The sequence below is a fragment of the Symphalangus syndactylus genome, chromosome 22, assembly GCF_028878055.3.
Source record: "Symphalangus syndactylus isolate Jambi chromosome 22, NHGRI_mSymSyn1-v2.1_pri, whole genome shotgun sequence".
In the NCBI taxonomy this organism is placed as follows: domain Eukaryota; kingdom Metazoa; phylum Chordata; class Mammalia; order Primates; family Hylobatidae; genus Symphalangus; species Symphalangus syndactylus.
Window position 1 is genome coordinate 4,652,681 of NC_072444.2, and position 20,794 is coordinate 4,673,474.

The following is a 20,794-nucleotide window of genomic DNA, read 5'->3' on the forward strand; positions in this document are numbered from 1 at the left end:
AATGCACAGATCAGAAAGAAGTTTCACAGAATGATTCTGTGTAATTTATATTTGGAGACATTCCTTTTTCCACTATTACCCTCTTAGCGCTCCGAATCTCCACTTGCATTTTCTACAGAAAGAGTGTTTCAGAACGGCTCAATCAAAACTAAGGTTCAACTCTTTTAGTTGAACAAACAGAACAGAAAGAAGTTTCACACAATTCTTCTGTGTAGTTTTTATTTGTAGACATTCTTTTTCCCAATATAGGCCACTTAGCGCTCAGAATGTCCAATTGCAGTTTATACAGAAAGAGTGTTTCAGAACGGCTCAATCAAAAGTAAGGTTCAACTCTGTTAGTTGAATGCACAGAACAGAAAGAAGTTTCATACAATGCTTCTGTGTAGTTCATATTTGAACATATTCTTTTTTCCACTATTACCCACTTAGCGCTACGAATGTCCAGTTGCATTTTCTACAGACAGAGTGTTTCAAAACTGCTCAATCAAAAGTATGGTTTAACTCTGTTAGCTGAATGCTCAGATCAGAAAGAAGTTTCACAGAATGCTTCTGTGTAGTTTATATTTGAATATATTCCTTTTTCCACTACTACGCTCTTAGCGCTCCAAATGTCCAGTTGCATTTTCTACAGAAAGAGTGTTCAGATCTGCTCAATCAAAATTATGGTTTAACTCTGTTAGCTGAATGCACAGATCAGAAAGAACTTTCACCGAATGATTCTGTGTAGTTTATATTTGAAGACATTCCTTTTTCCACTATTACCCTCTTAGCGCTCCGAATCTCCACTTGCATTTTCTACAAAAAGAGTGTTTCATAACTGCTCAATCAAAAATATGTTTTATCTCTGTTAACTGAATTTACAGATCAGAAATAAGTTTCACAGAATGCATCTGTGTAGTTTTTATTTGAAGATATTCTTTTTCCCAATGTAGGCCTCTTAGCGCTTAGCATGTCCAATTGCAGTTTCTACAGAAAGAGTGTTTCAGAACGGCTCAATCAAAAGTAAGGTTCAACTCTGTTAGTTGAATGCACAGAACAGAAAGAATTTTCACAGAATGCTACTGTGTAGTTTATATTTGAATATATTCCTTTTTCCACTATTACCCTCTTAGCGCTCCGAATGTCCACTTGCATTTTCTACAGAAAGAGTGTTCAGAACTGCACAATCAAAAGTATGTTTTAACTCTGTTAGCTGAATGCACAGATCAGAAAGAAGTTTCAAAGAATGATTCTGTGTAGTTTATATTTGGAGTCATTCCTTTTTCCACTATTACCCTCTTAGCGCTCCGAATCTCCACTTGCATTTTCTACAGAAAGAGTGTTTCAGAACGGCTCAATCAAAACTAATGTTCAACTCTTTTAGTTGAACAAACAGAACAGAAAGAAGTTTCACAAAATTCTTCTGTGTAGTTTTTATTTGTAGACATTCTTTTTCCCAATATAGGCCTCTTAGCGCTAAGAATGTCCAATTGCAGTTTCTACAGAAAGAGTGTTTCAGAACGGCTCAATCAAAAGTATGGTTCAACTCTGTTAGTTGAATGCACAGAACAGAAAGAAGTTTAATACAATGCTTCTGTGTAGTTTATATTTGAACATATTCTTTTTTCCACTATTACCCCCTTAGCGCTACGAATGTCCAGTTGCATTTTCTACAGACAGAGTGTTTCAAAACTGCTCAATCAAAAGTATGGTTTAACTCTGTTAGCTGAATGCTCAGATCAGAAAGAAGTTTCACAGAATGCTTCTGTGTAGTTTATATTTGAATATATTCCTTTTTCCACTACTACGCTCTTAGCGCTCCAAATGCCCAGTTGCATTTTCTACAGAAAGAGTGTTCAGATCTGCTCAATCAAAATTATGGTTTAACTCTGTTAGCTGAATGCACAGATCAGAAAGAACTTTCACCGAATGATTCTGTGTAGTTTATATTTGAAGACATTCCTTTTTCCACTATTACCCTCTTAGCGCTCCGAATCTCCACTTGCATTTTCTACAAAAAGAGTGTTTCATAACTGCTCAATCAAAAATATGTTTTATCTCTGTTAACTGAATTTACAGATCAGAAATAAGTTTCACAGAATGCATCTGTGTAGTTTTTATTTGAAGATATTCTTTTTCCCAATGTAGGCCTCTTAGCGCTTAGCATGTCCAATTGCAGTTTCTACAGAAAGAGTGTTTCAGAACGGCTCAATCAAATGTAAGGTTCAACTCTGTTAGTTGAATGCACAGAACAGAAAGAATTTTCACAGAATGCTACTGTGAAGTTTATATTTGAATATATTCCTTTTTCCACTATTACCCTCTTAGCGCTCCGAATGTCCACTTCAATTTTCTACAGAAAGAGTGTTCAGAACTGCGCAATCAAAAGTATGGTTTAACTCTGTTAGCTTAATGAACATATCAGAAATAAGTTTCACACAATTCTTCTGTGTAGTTTTTATTTGAAGATATTATTTTTCCCAATATAGGCCTCTTCGCGCTCAGAATGTCCAATTGCAGTTTCTACAGAAAGAGTGTTTCAGAAAGGCTCAATCAAAAGTAAGGTTCAACTCTGTTAGTTGAATGCACAGAACAGAAAGAAGTTTCATACAATGCTTCTGTGTAGTTTATATTTGAACATATTCTTTTTTCCACTATTACCCACTTAGCGCTACGAATGTCCAGTTGCATTTTCTACAGACAGAGTGTTTCAAAACTGCTGAATCAAAAGTATGGTTTAACTCTGTTAGCTGAATGCTCAGATCAGAAAGAAGTTTCACAGAATGCTTCTGTGTAGTTTATATTTGAATATATTCCATTTTCCACTACTACTCTCTTAGCGCTCCAAATGTCCAGTTGCATTTTCTACAGAAAGAGTGTTCAGATCTGCTCAATCAAAAGTATGGTTTAACTCTGTTAGCTGAATGCACAGATCAGAAAGAAGTTTCACAGAATGATTCTGTGTAATTTATATTTGGAGACATTCCTTTTTCCACTATTACCCTCTTAGCGCTCCGAATCTCCACTTGCATTTTCTACAGAAAGAGTGTTTCAGAACGGCTCAATCAAAACTAAGGTTCAACTCTTTTAGTTGAACAAACAGAACAGAAAGAAGTTTCACACAATTCTTCTGTGTAGTTTTTATTTGTAGACATTCTTTTTCCCAATATAGGCCACTTAGCGCTCAGAATGTCCAATTGCAGTTTCTACAGAAAGAGTGTTTCAGAACGGCTCAATCAAAAGTAAGGTTCAACTCTGTTAGTTGAATGCACAGAACAGAAAGAAGTTTCATACAATGCTTCTGTGTAGTTCATATTTGAACATATTCTTTTTTCCACTATTACCCACTTAGCGCTACGAATGTCCAGTTGCATTTTCTACAGACAGAGTGTTTCAAAACTGCTCAATCAAAAGTATGGTTTAACTCTGTTAGCTGAATGCTCAGATCAGAAAGAAGTTTCACAGAATGCTTCTGTGTAGTTTATATTTGAATATATTCCTTTTTCCACTACTACGCTCTTAGCGCTCCAAATGTCCAGTTGCATTTTCTACAGAAAGAGTGTTCAGATCTGCTCAATCAAAAGTATGGTTTAACTCTGTTAGCTGAATGCACAGATCAGAAAGAACTTTCACCGAATGATTCTGTGTAGTTTATATTTGAAGACATTCCTTTTTCCACTATTACCCTCTTAGCGCTCCGAATCTCCACTTGCATTTTCTACAAAAAGAGTGTTTCATAACTGCTCAATCAAAAATATGTTTTATCTCTGTTAACTGAATTTACAGATCAGAAATAAGTTTCACAGAATGCATCTGTGTAGTTTTTATTTGAAGATATTCTTTTTCCCAATGTAGGCCTGTTAGCGCTTAGCATGTCCAATTGCAGTTTCTACAGAAAGAGTGTTTCAGAACGGCTCAATCAAATGTAAGGTTCAACTCTGTTAGTTGAATGCACATAACAGAAAGAATTTTCACAGAATGCTACTGTGTAGTTTATATTTGAATATATTCCTTTTTCCACTATTACCCTCTTAGCGCTCCGAATGTCCACTTCAATTTTCTACAGAAAGAGTGTTCAGAACTGCGCAATCAAAAGTATGGTTTAACTCTGTTAGCTTAATGAACATATCAGAAATAAGTTTCACACAATGATTCTGTGTAGTTTTTATTTGAAGATATTATTTTTCCCAATATAGGCCTCTTCGTGCTCAGAATGTCCAATTGCAGTTTCTACAGAAAGAGTGTTTCAGAAAGGCTCAATCAAAAGTAAGTTTCAACTCTGTTAGTTGAATGCACAGAACAGAAAGAAGTTTCATACAATGCTTCTGTGTAGTTTATATTTGAACATATTCTTTTTTCCACTAATACCCACTTAGCGCTACGAATGTCCAGTTGCATTTTCTACAGACAGAGTGTTTCAAAACTGCTCAATCAAAAGTATGGTTTAACTCTGTTAGCTGAATGCTCAGATCAGAAAGTAGTTTCACAGAATGCTTCTGTGTAGTTTATATTTGAATATATTCCTTTTTCCACTACTACTCTCTTAGCGCTCCAAATGTCCAGTTGCATTTTCTACAGAAAGAGTGTTCAGATCTGCTCAATCAAAAGTATGGTTTAACTCTGTTAGCTGAATGCACAGATCAGAAAGAAGTTTCACAGAATGATTCTGTTTAATTTATATTTGGAGACATTCCTTTTTCCACTATTACCCTCTTAGCGCTCCGAATCTCCACTTGAATTTTCTACAGAAAGAGTGTTTCAGAACGGCTCAATCAAAACTAAGGTTCGTCTCTTTTAGTTGAACAAACAGAACAGAAAGAAGTTTCACACAATTCTTCTGTGTAGTTTTTATTTGTAGACATTCTTTTTCCCAATATAGGCCACTTAGCGCTCAGAATGTCCAATTGCAGTTTCTACAGAAAGAGTGTTTCAGAACGGCTCAATCAAAAGTAAGGTTCAACTCTGTTAGTTGAATGCGCAGAACAGAAAGAAGTTTCATACAATGCTTCTGTGTAGTTCATATTTGAACATATTCTTTTTTCCACTATTACCCACTTAGCGCTACGAATGTCCAGTTGCATTTTCTACAGACAGAGTGTTTCAAAACTGCTCAATCAAAAGTATGGTTTAACTCTGTTAGCTGAATGCTCAGATCAGAAAGAAGTTTCACAGAATGCTTCTGTGTAGTTTATATTTGAATATATTCCTTTTTCCACTACTACGCTCTTAGCGCTCCAAATGTCCAGTTGCATTTTCAACAGAAAGAGTGTTCCGATCTGCTCAATCAAAAGTATGGTTTAACTCTGTTAGCTGAATGCACAGATCAGAAAGAAGTTTCACCGAATGATTCTGTGTAGTTTATATTTGAAGACATTCCTTTTTCCAATATTACCCTCTTAGCGCTCCGAATCTCCACTTGCATTTTCTACAAAAAGTGTGTTTCATAACTGCTCAATCAAAAATATGTTTTATCTCTGTTAACTGAATTTACAGATCAGAAATAAGTTTCACAGAATGCGTCTGTGTAGTTTTTATTTGAAGATATTCTTTTTCCCAATGTAGGCCTCTTAGCGCTTAGCATGTCCAATTGCAGTTTCTACAGAAAGAGTGTTTCAGAAGGGCTCAATCAAAAGTAAGGTTCAACTCTGTTAGTTGAATGCACAGAACAGAAAGAATTTTCACAGAATGCTACTGTGTAGTTTATATTTGAATATATTCCTTTTTCCACTATTACCCTCTTACTGCTCCGAATGTCCACTTGCATTTTCTACAGAAAGAGTGTTCAGAACTGCACAATCAAAACTATGGTTTAACTCTGTTAGCTTAATGAACATATCAGAAATAAGTTTCACACAATGCTTCTGTGTAGTTTTTATTTGAAGATATTATTTTTCCCAATATAGGCCTCTTAGCGCTCAGAATGTCCAATTGCAGTTTCTACAGAAAGAGTGTTTCAGAAAGGCTCAATCAAAAGTAAGGTTCAACTCTGTTAGTTGAATGCACAGAACAGAAAGAAGTTTCATACAATGCTTCTGTGTAGTTTATATTTGAACATATTCTTTTTTCCACTATTACCCACTTGGCGCTACGAATGTCCAGTTGCATTTTCTACAGAAAGAGTGTTTCAAAACTGCTCAATCAAAAGTATGGTTTAACTCTGTTAGCTGTATGCTCAGATCAGAAAGAAGTTTCACAGAATGCTTCTGTGTAGTTTATATTTGAATATATTCCTTTTTCCACTACTACGCTCTTAGCGCTCTAAATGTCCAGTTGCATTTTCTACAGAAAGAGTGTTCAGATCTGCTCAATCAAAAGTATGGTTTAACTGTGTTAGCTGAATGCACAGATCAGAAAGAAGTTTCACCGAATGATTCTGTGTAGTTTATATTTGAAGACATTCCTTTTTCCACTATTACCCTCTTAGCGCTCCGAATCTCCACTTGCATTTTCTACAAAAAGAGTGTTTCATAACTGCTCAATCAAAAATATGTTTTATCTCTGTTAACTGAATTTACAGATCAGAAATAAGTTTCACAGAATGCATCTGTGTACTTTTTATTTGAAGATATTCTTTTTCCCAATGTAGGCCTCTTAGCGCTTAGCATGTCCAATTGCAGTTTCTACAGAAAGAGTGTTTCAGAACGGCTCAATCAAAAGTAAGGTTCAACTCTGTTAGTTGAATGCACAGAACAGAAAGAATTTTCACAGAATGCTACTGTGTAGTTTATATTTGAATATATTCCTTTCTCCACTATTACCCTCTTAGCGCTACGAATGTCCACTTGCATTTTCTACAGAAAGAGTGTTCAGAACTGCGCAATCAAAAGTATGGTGTAACTCTGTTAGCTTAATGAACATATCAGAAATAAGTTTCACACAATGCCTCAGTGTAGTTTTTATTTGAAGATATTATTTTTCCCAATATAGGCCTCTTAGCGCTCAGAATGTCCAATTGCAGTTTCTACAGAAAGAGTGTTTCAGAAAGGCTCAATCAAAAGTAAGTTTCAACTCTGTTAGTTGAATGCACAGAACAGAAAGAAATTTCAAACAATGCTTCTGTGTAGTTTATATTTGAACATATTCTTTTTTCCACTATTACCCACTTGGCGCTACGAATGTCCAGTTGCATTTTCTACAGACAGAGTGTTTCAAAACTGCTCAATCAAAAGTATGTTTTAAATCTGTTAGCTGAATGCTCAGATCAGAAAGAAGTTTCACAGAATGCTTCTGTGTAGTTTATATTTGAATATATTCCTTTTTCCACTACTACTCTCTTAGCGCTCCAAAGGTCCAGTTGCATTTTCTACAGAAAGAGTGTTCAGATCTGCTCAATCAAAAGTATGTTTTAACTCTGTTAGCTGAATGCACAGATCAGAAAGAAGTTTCACAGAATGATTCTGTGTAGTTTATGTTTGGAGACATTCCTTTTTCCACTATTACCCTCTTAGCGCTCCGAATCTCCACTTGCATTTTCTACAGAAAGAGTGTTTCAGAACGGCTCAATCAAAACTAAGGTTCAACTCTTTTAGTTGAACAAACAGAACAGAAAGAAGTTTCACACAATTCTTCTGTGTAGTTTTTATTTGTAGACATTCTTTTTCCCAATATAGGCCTCTTAGCGCTCAGAATGTCCAATTGCAGTTTCTACAGAAAGAGGGTTTCAGAACGGCTCAATCAAAAGTAAGGTTCAACCCTGTTAGTTGAATGCACAGAACAGAAAGAAGTTTCATACAATGCTTCTGTGTAGTTTATATTTGAACATATACTTTTTTCCACTATTACCCACTTAGCGCTACGAATGTCCAGTTGCATTTTCTACAGACAGAGTGTTTCAAGACTGCTCAATCAAAAGTATGGTTTAACTCTGTTAGCTGAATGCTCAGATCAGAAAGAAGTTTCACAGAATGCTTCTGTGTAGTTTATATTTGAATATATTCCTTTTTCCACTACTACGCTCTTAGCGCTCCAAATGTCCAGTTGCATTTTCTACAGAAAGAGTGTTCAGATCTGCTCAATCAAAAGTATGGTTTAACTCTGTTAGCTGAATGCACAGATCAGAAAGAAGTTTCACCGAATGATTCTGTGTAGTTTATATTTGAAGACATTCCTTTTTCCACTATTACCCTCTTAGCGCTCCGAATCTCCACTTGCATTTTCTACAAAAAGAGTGTTTCATAACTGCTCAATCAAAAATATGTTTTATCTCTGTTAACTGAATTTAGAGATCAGAAATAAGTTTCACAGAATGCATCTGTGTAGTTTTTATTTGAAGATATTATTTTTCCCAATAGAGGCCTCTTAGCGCTCAGAATGTCCAATTGCAGTTTCAACAGAAAGAGTGTTTCAGAAAGGCTCAATCAAAGTAAGGTTCAACTCTGTTAGTTGAATGCACAGAACAGAAAGAAGTTTCATACAATGCTTCTGTGTAGTTTATATTTGAACATATTCTTTTTTCCACTATTACCCACTTAGCGCTACGAATGTCCAGTTGCATTTTCTACAGACAGAGTGTTTCAAAACTGCTCAATCAAAAGAATGGTTATACTCTGTTAGCTGAATGCACGGATCAGAAAGAAGTTTCACAGAATGATTCTGTGTAGTTTATATTTGTAGACATTCCTTTTTCCACTATTACCCTCTTAGCGCTCCGAATCTCCACTTGCATTTTCTACAGAAAGAGTGTTTCAGAACGGCTCAATCAAAACTAAGGTTCAACTCTTTTAGTTGAACAAACAGAACAGAAAGAAGTTTCACACAATTCTTCTGTGTAGTTTTTATTTGTAGACATTCCTTTTCCCAATATAGGCCTCTTAGCGCTCAGAATGTCCAATTGCAGTTTCTACAGAAAGAGTGTTTCAGAACGGCTCAATCAAAAGTAAGGTTCAACTCTGTTAGTTGAATGCACAGAACAGAAAGAAGTTTCATACAATGCTTCTGTGTAGTTTATATTTGAACATATTCTTTTTTCCTCTATTACCCAATTAGCGCTACGAATGTCCAGTTGCATTTTCTACAGACAGAGTGTTTCAAAACTGCTCAATCAAAAGTATGGTTTAAATCTGTTAGCTGAATGCTCAGATCAGAAAGTAGTTTCACAGAATGCTTCTGTGTAGTTTATATTTGAATATATTCCTTTTTCCACTACCACGCTCTTAGCGCTCCAAATGTCCAGTTGCATTTTCTACAGAAAGAGTGTTCAGATCTGCTCAATCAAAAGTATGGTTTAACTCTGTTAGCTGAATGCACAGATCAGAAAGAAGTTTCACCGAATGATTCTGTGTAGTTTATATTTGAAGACATTCCTTTTTCCACTATTACCCTCTTAGCGCTCCGAATCTCCACTTGCATTTTCTACAAAAAGAGTGTTTCATAAGTGCTGAATCAAAAATATGTTTTATCTCTGTTAACTGAATGTACAGATCAGAAATAAGTTTCACAGAATGCATCTGTGTAGTTTTTATTTGAAGATATTCTTTTTCCCAATGTAGGCCTCTTAGCGCTTAGCATGTCCAATTGCAGTTTCTACAGAAAGAGTGTTTCAGAACGGCTCAATCAAAAGTAAGGTTCAACTCTGTTAATTGAATGCACAGAACAGAAAGAATTTTCACAGAATGCTACTGTGTAGTTTATATTTTAATATATTCCTTTTTCCACTATTACCCTCTTAGCGCTCCGAATGTCCACTTGCATTTTCTACAGAAAGAGTGTTCAGAACTGCGCAGTCAAAAGTATGGTTTAACTCTGTTAGCTTAATGAACATATCAGAAATAAGTTTCACACAATGCTTCTGTGTAGTTTTTATTTGAAGATATTATTTTTCCCAATAGAGGCCTCTTAGCGCTCAGAATGTCCAATTGCAGTTTCTACGGAAAGAGTGTTTCAGAAAGGCTCAATCAAAAGTAAGGTTCAACTCTGTTAGTTGAATGCACAGAACAGAAAGAAGTTTCATACAATGCTTCTGGGTAGTTTATATTTGAACATATTCTTTTTTCCACTATTACCCACTTGGCACTACGAATGTCCAGTTGCATTTTCTACAGACAGAGTGTTTCAAAACTGCTCAATCAAAAGTATGGTTTAACTCTGTTAGCTGAATGCTCAGATCAGAAAGAAGTTTCACAGAATGCTTCTGTGTAGTTTATATTTGAAGACATTCCTTTTTCCACTATTACCCTCTTAGCGCTCCGAATCTCCACTTGCATTTTTTACAAAAACAGTGTTTCATAACTGCTCAATCAAAAATATGTTTTATCTCTGTTAACTGAATTTACAGATCAGAAATAAGTTTCACAGAATGCATCTGTGTAGTTTTTATTTGAAGATATTCTTTTTCCCAATGTAGGCCTCTTAGCGCTTAGCATGTCCAATTGCAGTTTCTACAGAAAGAGTGTTTCAGAACGGCTCAATCAAAAGTAAGGTTCAACTCTGTTAGTTGAATGCACAGAACAGAAAGAATTTTCACAGAATGCTACTGTGTAGTTTATATTTGAATATATTCCTTTTTCCACTATTACCCTCTTAGCGCTCCGAATGTCCACTTGCATTTTCTACAGAAAGAGTGTTCAGAACTGCGCAATCAAAAGTATGGTTTAACTCTGTTAGCTTAATGAACATATCAGAAATAAGTTTCACACAATGCTTCTGTGTAGTTTTTATTTGAAGATATTATTTTTCCCAATAGAGGCCTCTTAGCGCTCAGAATGTCCAATTGCAGTTTCTACAGAAAGAGTGTTTCAGAAAGGCTCAATCAAAAGTAAGGTTCAACTCTGCTAGTTGAATGCACAGAACAGAAAGAAGTTTCATACAATGCTTTTGTGTAGTTTATATTTGAACATATTCTTTTTTCCACTATTACCCACTTAGCGCTACGAATGTCCAGTTGCATTTTCTACAGACAGAGTGTTTCAAAACTGCTCAATCAAAAGTATGGTTTAACTCTGTTAGCTGAATGCTCAGATCAGAAAGAAGTTTCACAGAATGATTCTGTGTAGTTTATATTTGTAGACATTCCTTTTTCCACTATTACCCTCTTAGCGCTCCGAATCTCCACTTGCATTTTCTACAGAAAGAGTGTTTCAGAACGGCTCAATCAAAACTAAGTTTCAACTCCTTTAGTTGAACAAACAGAACAAAAAGAAGTTTCACACAATTCTTCTGTGTAGTTTTTATTTGTAGACATTCTTTTTCCCAATATAGGCCTCTTTGCGCTCAGAATGTCCAATTGCAGTTTCTACAGAAAGAGTGTTTCAGAACGGCTCAATCAAAAGTAAGGTTCAACTCTGTTAGTTGAATGCACAGAACAGAAAGAAGTTTCATACAATGCTTCGTTTAGTTTATATTTGAACATATTCTTTTTTCCACTATTACCCACTTAGCGCTACGAATGTCCAGTTGCATTTTCTACAGACAGAGTGTTTCAAAACTGCTCAATCAAAAGTATGGTTTATCTCTGTTAGCTGAATGCTCAGATCAGAAAGAAGTTTCACAGAATGCTTCTGTGTAGTTTATATTTGAATATATTCCTTTTTCCACTACTAATCTCTTAGCGCTCCAAATGTCCAGTTGCATTTTCTACAGAAAGAGTGTTCAGATCTGCTCAATCAAAAGTATGGTTTAACTCTGTTAGCTGAATGCACAGATCAGAAAGAAGTTTCACAGAATGATTCTGTGTAGTTTATATTTGGAGACATTCCTTTTTCCACTATTACCCTCTTAGCGCTCCGAATCTCCACTTGCATTTTCTACAGAAAGAGTGTTTCAGTACGGCTCAATCAAAACTAAGGGTCAACTCTTTTAGTTGAACAAACAGAACAGAAAGAAGTTTCACACAATTCTTCTGTGTAGTTTTTATTTCTAGACAATCTTTTTCCCAATATAGGCCTCTTAGCGCTCAGAATGTCCAATTGCAGTTTCTACAGAAAGAGTGTTTCAGAAAGGCTCAATCAAAAGTAAGGTTCAACTCTGTTAGTTGAATGCACAGAACAGAAAGAAGTTTCATAGAATGCTTCTGTGTAGTTTATATTTGAACATATTCTTTTTTCCACTATTACCCAGTTAGCGCTACGAATGTCCAGTTGCACTTTCTACAGACAGAGTGTTTCAAAACTGCTCAATCAAAAGTATGGTTTAACTCTGTTAGCTGAATGCTCAGATCAGAAAGAAGTTTCACAGAATGCTTCTGTGTAGTTTATATTTGAATATATTCCTTTTTCCACTACTACGCTATTAGCGCTCCAAATGTCCAGTTGCATTTTCTACAGAAAGAGTGTTCAGATCTGCTCTATCAAAAGTATGGTTTAACTCTGTTAGCTGAATGCACAGATCAGAGAGAAGTTTCACCGAATGATTCTGTGTAGTTTATATTTGAAGACATTCCTTTTTCCACTATTACCCTCTTAGCGCTCCGAATCTCCACTTGCATTTTCCACAAAAAGAGTGTTTCATAACTGCTCAATCCAAAACATGTTTTATCTCTGTTAACTGAATTTACAGATCAGAAATAAGTTTCACAGAATGCATCTGTGTAGTTTTTATTTGAAGATATTCTTTTTCCCAATGTAGGCCTCTTAGCGCTTAGCATGTCCAATTGCAGTTTCTACAGAAAGAGTGTTTCAGAACGGCTCAATCAAAAGTAAGGTTCAACTCTGTTAGTTGAATGCACAGAACAGAAAGAATTTTCACAGAATGCTACTGTGTAGTTTATATTTCAATATATTCCTTTTTCCACTATTACCCTCTTAGCGCTCTGAATGTCCACTTGCATTTTCTACAGAAAGAGTGTTCAGAACTGCGCAATCAAAAGTATGGTTTAACTCTGTTAGCTTAATGAACATATCAGAAATATGTTTCACACAATGCTTCTGTGTAGTTTTTATTTGAAGTTATTATTTTTCCCAATAGAGGCCTCATAGCGCTCAGAATGTCCAATTGCAGTTTCTACAGAAAGAGTGTTTCAGAAAGGCTCAATCAAAAGTAACGTTCAACTCTGTTAGTTGAATGCACAGAACAGAAAGAAGTTTCATACAATGCTTCTGTGTAGTTTATATTTGAACATATTCTTTTTTCCACTATTACCCACTTAGCGCTACGAATGTCCAGTTGCATTTTCTACAGACAGAGTGTTTCAAAACTGCTCAATCAAAAGTATGGTTTAACTCTGTTAGCTGAATGCTCAGATCAGAAAGAAGTTTCACAGAATGCTTCTGTGTAGTTTATATTTGAATATATTCCTTTTTCCACTACTACTCTCTTAGCGCTCCAAATGTCCAGTTGCATTTTCTACAGAAAGAGTGTTCAGATCTGCTCAATCAAAAGTATGGTTTAACTCGGTTAGCTAAATGCACAGATCAAAAATATGTTTCACAGAATGATTCTGTGTAGTTTATATTTGGAGACATTCCTTTTTCCACTATTACCCTCTTAGCGCTCCGAATCTCCACTTGCATTTTCTACAGAAAGAGTGTTTCAGAACGGCTCAATCAAAACTAAGGTTCAACTCTTTTAGTTGAACAAACAGAACAGAAAGTAGTTTCACACAATTCTTCTGTGTAGTTTTTATTTGTAGACATTCTTTTTCCCAATATAGGCCTCTTTGCGCTCAGAATGTCCAATTGCAGTTTCTACAGAAAGAGTGTTTCAGAACGGCTCAATCAAAAGTAAGGTTCAACTCTGTTATTTGAATGAACAGAATAGAAAGAAGTTTCATACAATGCTTCTGTGTAGTTTATATTTGAACATATTCTTTTTTCCACTATTACCCACTTAGCGCTACGAATGTCCAGTTGCATTTTCTACAGACAGAGTGTTTCAAAACTGCTCAATCAAAAGTATGGTTTAACTCTGTTAGCTGAATGCTCAGATCAGAAAGAAGTTTCACAGAATGCTTCTGTGTAGTTTATATTTGAATATATTCCTTTTTCCACTACTACTCTCTTAGCGCTCCAAATGTCCAGTTGCATTTTCTACAGAAAGAGTGTTCAGATCTGCTCAATCAAAAGTATGGTTTAACTCTGTTAGCTGAATGCACAGATCAGAAAGAAGTTTCACAGAATGATTCTGTGTAGTTTATATTTGGAGACATTCCTTTTTCCACTATTACCCTCTTAGCGCTCCGAATCTCCACTTGCATTTTCTACAGAAAGAGTGTTTCAGAACGGCTCAATCAAAACTAAGGTTCAACTCTTTTAGTTGAACAAACAGAAGAGAAAGATGTTTCACACAATTCTTCTGTGTAGTTTTTATTTGTAGACATTCTTTTTCCCAATATAGGCCTCTTAGCGCTCAGAATGTCCAATTGCAGTTTCTACAGAAAGAGTGTTTCAGAACGGCTCAATCAAAAGTAAGGTTGAACTCTGTTAGTTGAATGCACATAACAGAAAGGAGTTTCATACAATGCTTCTGTGTAGTTTATATTTGAACATATTCTTTTTTCCACTATTACCCACTTAGCGCTACGAATGTCCAGTTGCATTTTCTACAGACAGAGTGTTTCAAAACTGCTCAATCAAAAGTATGGTTTAACTCCGTTAGCTGAATGCTCAGATCAGAAAGAAGTTTCACAGAATGCTTCTGTGTAGTTTATATTTGAATATATTCCTTTTTCCACTACTACGCTCTTAGCGCTCCAAATGTCCAGTTGCATTTTCTACAGAAAGAGTGTTCAGATCTGCTCAATCAAAAGTATGGTTTAACTCTTTTAGCTGAATGCACAGATCAGAAAGAAGTTTCACCGAATGATTCTGTGTAGTTTATATTTGAAGACATTCCTTTTTCCACTATTACAATCTTAGCGCTCCGAATCTCCACTTGCATTTTCTACAAAAAGAGTGTTTCATAACTGCTCAATCAAAAATATGTTTTATCTCTGTTAACTGAATTTACAGATCAGAAATAAGTTTCACAGAATGCATCTGTGTAGTTTTTATTTGAATATATTGTTTTTCCCAATGTAGGCCTCTTACGCTTAGCATGTCCAATTGCAGTTTCTACAGAAAGAGTGTTTCAGAACGGCTCAATCAAAAGTAAGGTTCAACTCTGTTAGCTGAATGCACAGAACAGAAAGAATTTTCACAGAATGCTACTGTGTAGTTTATATTTGAATATATTCCTTTTTCCACTATTACCCTCTTAGCGCTCCGAATGTCCACTTGCATTTTCTACAGAAAGAGTGTTCAGAACTGCGCAATCAAAAGTATGGTTTAACTCTGTTAGCTTAATGAACATATCAGAAATAAGTTTCACACAATGCTTCTGTGTAGTTTTTATTTGAAGATATTATTTTTCCCAATAGAGGCCTCTTAGCGCTCAGAATGTCCAATTGCAGTTTCTACAGAAACAGTGTTTCAGAAAGGCTCAATCAAAAGTAAGGTTCAACTCTGTTAGTTGAATGCACAGAACAGAAAGAAGTTTCATACAATGCTTCTGTGTAGTTTATATTTGAACATATTCTTTTTTCCACAATTACCCACTTAGCGCTACGAATGTCCAGTTGCATTTTCTACAGACAGAGTGTTTCAAAACTGCTCAATCAAAAGTATCGTTTAACACTGTTAGCTGAATGCTCAGATCAGAAAGAAGTTTCACAGAATGCTTTTGTGTAGTTTATATTTGAATATATTCCTTTTTCCACTACTACGCTCTTAGCGCTCCAAATGTCCAGTTGCATTTTCTACAGAAAGAGTGTTCAGATCTGCTCAATCAAAAGTATGGTTTAACTCTGTTAGCTGAATGCACAGATCAGAAAGAAGTTTCACCGAATGATTCTGTGTAGTTTATATTTGAAGACATTCCTTTTTCCACTATTACCCTCTTAGCGCTCCGAATCTCCACTTGCATTTTCTACAAAAAGAGTGTTTCATAACTGCTCAATCAAAAATATGTTTTATCTCTGTTAACTGAATTTACAGATCAGAAATAAGTTTCACAGAATGCATCTGTGTAGTTTTTATTTGAAGATATTCTTTTTCCCAATGTAGGCCTCTTAGCGCTTAGCATGTCCAATTGCAGTTTCTACAGAAAGAGTGTTTCAGAACGGCTCAATCAAAAGTAAGGTTCAACTCTGTTAGTTGAATGCACAGAACAGAAAGAATTTTCACAGAATGCTACTGTGTAGTTTATATTTGAATATATTCCTTTTTCCACTATTACCCTCTTAGCGCTCCGAATGTCCACTTGCATTTTCTACAGAAAGAGTGTTCTGAACTGCGCAATCAAAAGTATGGTTTAACTCTGTTAGCTTAATGAACATATCAGAAATCAGTTTCACACAATGCTTCTGTGTAGTTTTTATTTGAAGATATTATTTTTCCCAATAGAGGCCTCTTAGCGCTCAGAATGTCCAATTGCAGTTTCTACAGAAAGAGTGTTTCTGAAAGGCTCAATCAAATGTAAGGTTCAACTCTGTTAGTTGAATGCACAGAACAGAAAGAAGTTTCATACAATGCTTCTGTGTAGTTTATATTTGAACATATTCTTTTTTCCACTATTACCCACTTAGCGCTACGAATGTCCAGTTGCATTTTCTACAGACAGAGTGTTTCAAAACTGCTCAATCAAAAGTATGGTTTAACTCTGTTAGCTGAATGCTCAGATCAGAAAGAAGTTTCAGAGAATGCTTCTGTGTAGTTTATATTTGAATATATTACTTTTTCAACTACTACGCTCTTAGCGCTCCAAATGTCCAGTTGCATTTTCTACAGAAAGAGTGTTCAGATCTGCTCAATCAAAAGTATGGTTTAACTCTGTTAGCTGAATGCACAGATCAGAAAGAAGTTTCACCGAATGATTCTGTGTTGTTTATATTTGAAGACATTCCTTTTTCCACTATTACCCACTTAGCGCTCCGAATCTCCACTTGTATTTTCTACAAAAAGAGTGTTTCATAACTGCTCAATCAAAAATATGTTTTACCTCTGTTAACTGAATTTACAGATCAGAAATAAGTTTCACAGAATGCATCTGTGTAGTTTTTATTTGAAGATATTCTTTTTCCCAAAGAAGCCCTCTTAGCGCTTAGCATGTCCAATTGCAGTTTCTACAGAAAGAGTGTTTCAGAACGGCTCAATCAAAAGTAAGGTTCAACTCTGTTAGTTGAATGCACAGAACAGAAAGAATTTTCACAGACTGCTACTGTGTAGTTTATATTTGAATATAGTCCTTTTTCCACTATTACCCTCTTAGCGCTCCGAATGTCCACTTGCATTTTCTACAGAAAGAGGGTTCAGCACTGCGCAATCAAAAGTATGGTTTAACTCTGTTAGCTTAATGAACATATCAGAAATAAGTTTCACACAATGCTTCTGTGTAGTTTTTATTTGAAGATATTATTTTTCCCAATAGAGTCCTCTTAGCGCTCAGAATGTCCAATTGCAGTTTCTACAGAAAGAGTGTTTCAGAAAGGCTCAATCAAAAGTAAGGTTCAACTCTGTTAGTTGAATGCACAGAACAGAAAGAAGTTTCATACAATGCTTCTGTGTAGTTTATATTTGAACATATTCTTTTTTCCACTATTACCCACTTAGCGCTACGAATGTCCAGTTGCATTTTCTACAGACAGAGTGTTTCAAAACTGCTCAATCAACAGTATGGTTTAACTCTGTTAGCTGAATGCTCAGATCAGAAAGAAGTTTCACAGAATGCTTCTGTGTAGTTTATATTTGAATATATTCCTTTTTCCACTACTACTCTCTTAGCCCTCCAAATGTCCAGTTGCATTTTCTACAGAAAGAGTGTTCAGATCTGCTCAATCAAAAGTATGGTTTAACTCTGTTAGCTGAATGCACAGATCAGAAAGAAGTTTCACAGAATGATTCTGTGTAGTTTATATTTGGAGACATTCCTTTTTCCACTATTACCCTCTTAGCGCTCCGAATCTCCACTTACATTTTCTACAGAAAGAGTGTTTCAGAACGGCTCAATCAAAACTAAGGTTCAACTCTTTTAGTTGAACAAACAGAACAGAAAGAAGTTTCACACAATTCTTCTGTGTAGTTTTTATTTGTAGACATTCTTTTTCCCAATATAGGCCTCTTAGCGCTCAGAATGTCCAATTGCAGTTTCTACAGAAAGAGTGTTTCAGAACGGCTCAATCAAAAGTAAGGTTCAACTCGGTTAGTTGAATGCACAGAACAGAAAGAAGTTTCATACAATGCTTCTGTGTAGTTTATATTTGAACATATTCTTTTTTCCACTATTACCCACTTAGCGCTACGAATGTCCAGTTGCATTTTCTACAGACAGAGTGTTTCAAAACTGCTCAATCAAAAGTATGGTTTAACTCTGTTAGCTGAATGCTCAGATCAGAAAGAAGTTTCACAGAATGATTCTGTGTAGTTTATATTTGTAGACATTCCTTTTTCCACTATTACCCTCTTAGCGCTCCGAATCTCCACTTGCATTTTCTACAGAAAGAGTGTTTCAGAACGGCTCAATCAAAACTAAGTTTCAACTCCTTTAGTTGAACAAACAGAACAAAAAGAAGTTTCACACAATTCTTCTGTGTAGTTTTTATTTGTAGACATTCTTTTTCCCAATATAGGCCTCTTTGCGCTCAGAATGTCCAATTGCAGTTTCTACAGAAAGAGTGTTTCAGAAAGGCTCAATCAAAAGTAAGGTTCAACTCTGTTAGTTGAATGCACAGAACAGAAAGAAGTTTCATAGAATGCTTCTGTGTAGTTTATATTTGAACATATTCTTTTTTCCACTATTACCCAGTTAGCGCTACGAATGTCCAGTTGCACTTTCTACAGACAGAGTGTTTCAAAACTGCTCAATCAAAAGTATGGTTTAACTCCGTTAGCTGAATGCTCAGATCAGAAAGAAGTTTCACAGAATGCTTCTGTGTAGTTTATATTTGAATATATTCCTTTTTCCACTACTACGCTCTTAGCGCTCCAAATGTCCAGTTGCATTTTCTACAGAAAGAGTGTTCAGATCTGCTCAATCAAAAGTATGGTTTAACTCTTTTAGCTGAATGCACAGATCAGAAAGAAGTTTCACCGAATGATTCTGTGTAGTTTATATTTGAAGACATTCCTTTTTCCACTATTACACTCTTAGCGCTCCGAATCTCCACTTGCATTTTCTACAAAAAGAGTGTTTCATAACTGCTCAATCAAAAATATGTTTTATCTCTGTTAACTGAATTTACAGATCAGAAATAAGTTTCACAGAATGCATCTGTGTAGTTTTTATTTGAATATATTGTTTTTCCCAATGTAGGCCTCTTACGCTTAGCATGTCCAATTGCAGTTTCTACAGAAAGAGTGTTTCAGAACGGCTCAATCAAAAGTAAGGTTCAACTCTGTTAGTTGAATGCACAGAACAGAAAGAATTTTCACAGAATGCTACTGTGTAGTTTATATTTGAATATATTCCTTTTTCCACTATTACCCTCTTAGCGCTCCGAATGTCCACTTGCATTTTCTACAGAAAGAGTGTTCAGAACTGCGCAATCAAAAGTATGGTTTAACTCTGTTAGCTTAATGAACATATCAGAAATAAGTTTCACACAATGCTTCTGTGTAGTTTTTATTTGAAGATATTATTTTTCCCAATAGAGGCCTCTTAGCGCTCAGAATGTCCAATTGCAGTTTCTACAGAAACAGTGTTTCAGAAAGGCTCAATCAAAAGTAAGGTTCAACTCTGTTAGTTGAATGCACAGAACAGAAAGAAGTTTCATACAATGCTTCTGTGTAGTTTATATTTGAACATATTCTTTTTTCCACAATTACCCACTTAGCGCTACGAATGTCCAGTTGCATTTTCTACAGACAGAGTGTTTCAAAACTGCTCAATCAAAAGTATCGTTTAACACTGTTAGCTGAATGCTCAGATCAGAAAGAAGTTTCACAGAATGCTTCTGTGTAGTTTATATTTGAATATATTCCTTTTTCCACTACTACGCTCTTAGCGCTCCAAATGTCCAGTTGCATTTTCTACAGAAAGAGTGTTCAGATCTGCTCAATCAAAAGTATGGTTTAACTCTGTTAGCTGAATGCACAGATCAGAAAGAAGTTTCACCGAATGATTCTGTGTAGTTTATATTTGAAGACATTCCTTTTTCCACTATTACCCTCTTAGCGCTCCGAATCTCCACTTGCATTTTCTACAAAAAGAGTGTTTCATAACTGCTCAATCAAAAATATGTTTTATCTCTGTTAACTGAATTTACAGATCAGAAATAAGTTTCACAGAATGCATCTGTGTAGTTTTTATTTGAAGATATTCTTTTTCCCAATGTAGGCCTCTTAGCGCTTAGCATGTCCAATTGCAGTTTCTACAGAAAGAGTGTTTCAGAACGGCTCAATCAAAAGTAAGGTTCAACTCTGTTAGTTGAATGCACAGAACAGAAAGAATTTTCACAGAATGCTACTGTGTAGTTTATATTTGAATATATTCCTTTTTCCACTATTACCCTCTTAGCGCTCCGAATGTCCACTTGCATTTTCTACAGAAAGAGTGTTCTGAACTGCGCAATCAAAAGTATGGTTTAACTCTGTTAGCTTAATGAACATATCAGAAATCAGTTTCACACAATGCTTCTGTGTAGTTTTTATTTGAAGATATTATTTTTCCCAATAGAGGCCTCTTAGCGCTCAGAATGTCCAATTGCAGTTTCTACAGAAAGAGTGTTTCTGAAAGGCTCAATCAAATGTAAGGTTCAACTCTGTTAGTTGAATGCACAGAACAGAAAGAAGTTTCATACAATGCTTCTGTGTAGTTTATATTTGAACATATTCTTTTTTCCACTATTACCCACTTAGCGCTACGAATGTCCAGTTGCATTTTCTACAGACAGAGTGTTTCAAAACTGCTC